This window comes from Eurytemora carolleeae, unplaced genomic scaffold, assembly GCF_000591075.1.
Source record: "Eurytemora carolleeae unplaced genomic scaffold, Eaff_2.0 scaffold112, whole genome shotgun sequence".
Classification (NCBI taxonomy): Eukaryota; Metazoa; Arthropoda; class Copepoda; order Calanoida; family Temoridae; genus Eurytemora; species Eurytemora carolleeae.
The window spans coordinates 25,438-27,294 of NW_019396053.1; positions in this window are offsets into that span (position 1 = coordinate 25,438).

Here is a 1,857-nt window from a genome sequence, read left to right on the forward strand (position 1 = left end):
GGATGAAGAATGATGAAAGACGGAAGAAGTATGGGGAGGGATGAAGAATGATTGAAGATGGAAGAAGTATGGGAAGGGGTGAAGATTGATGGAAGAAGAAGACGGATGGATTGAGAAGGCAGGTTAAGGGAGGTAAATGGAAGGGGGAAGGAAAATGTAAGGGAAAAGGAGGAGACATGTATTGAGGATGAATTGAGAAGGCAGGGTAAGGGATGAAAATGGAAGGGGGAAGGGAATTGTAAGGAGAAGAAGAGGAAATGGGTGGAGGATAGATTGGGAGGGCAGGGTAAGGAAGTAAAATGGAAGGGGTAGGGGGGGGGAGAACTTGCAAAATATCCGTTGTTTAACTTCCAAGTTCCCTGACTCCCTATATATATTCCCCACTGTCATAAAATAACCAGTATCTGGTCATAAAATGTCCGATATACGTTCATCTCTAAATGCTATACAGACTATTTTCATGTCATCATCAGCTTGTATGATCATTAACAATATTTATTGGTATTATTAGATTCAGACTGCTATGAAAAGTTGACCGGGTCGACTTTAAAGTGTTGCAACTCAGTCCTTAGCCTTTGATTTTACCACACTATACTAACTCAAATGCAATTTGTATATACGTAAAATTTGTAGCTCTAGACATGTACATTTTAAAGCTAAAAAGGACTAGCTTTCATGGCTTTAGTTTATAGTCAGTAAATAAAAAAATTCTGAACAATTTTAGTGTGAGAATTTGCAGGTACCACAGTGATACAATTGAAGATAACCAGAGCTGACAACTTTAGAATGGTGGATATTGAGATTAGTGCTTGATCCTCTCTTTTTCTTAAGATCGAGACAAATTAATCTTGTACTTGTATCCTGAAAATTTGGAAATTTTGCGTGCCATTTAAGATTATATTCAGAAACGGGAGAGACTCTCTAAATTAAAAAATTGGGTTTTGATTTTTCTCTACTATATATCCAAGAAAGAACGGCTTAGGAAGAAAATCAAAAGTGTGTCTATTGGATACTTAGATTAAGTAAATGGTATTAAGGATATCTCATTCTAAAGTTTTCAGCTTAGAGAACTTAGTTTTCATTTTCTTCTACACTGATATGGACTGTATGTAGAGTGTAGAATCAATGTCAAGGGATTCTCAATTTATAAAGTACTTGCATGTCCGATTCACAACGGTTCCACTTCCTTTGCTTTGTCTGATCAATTCTGTTCATCTCTTTCAAGGTTTATTCTTTTCAATTGTCATTTCTCACAAAAGTGACATTAGTTCCAAAAATGCATGTTATGCTGAGTGTTAAAAATGGGCACAACCCACCAAACCAGTAGACGTCGAAAAAACGTCGGAGTGACGTCGTTGTTGTTTAGAAATCGCTACGACATCAAGTGCACCTAAAATTGTCAACAACTCAATCTTTAAACTTCCCGGTAAAGGCCGACCTAAAATATAGCTCAACCATCCTAAATATATCTCAAAATGTTTTAGAGGTCGGAAAACTTATATTTTTAAAAGCATGCTAAGACCTTTAAAACTCTTATTTAACCAAACCGACCTAAAACACGTGCTAAAAGTAAACTACTTAATATTTCGATATTTAGGTCAGAAAATAGCTTTAGGTTAGAATCATCTAGGTAGGTTTATACGGCATCCATTCGAGAGTAAAAATAAAATAAAAAACTATAGCCACCATTTTACTAAACATGCTTGACGAGGACAACTATTCCCAATTTTAAACTAAATTGGTGCAATTTAGTTTGAACTACTGCCGTTTGAACTATTGAATTTTTTAGAACTACTGGTCGTTTGAACGATAACATTCTGTGCACATTTTAACTATTATTTTTGCTCATTTGAAAAA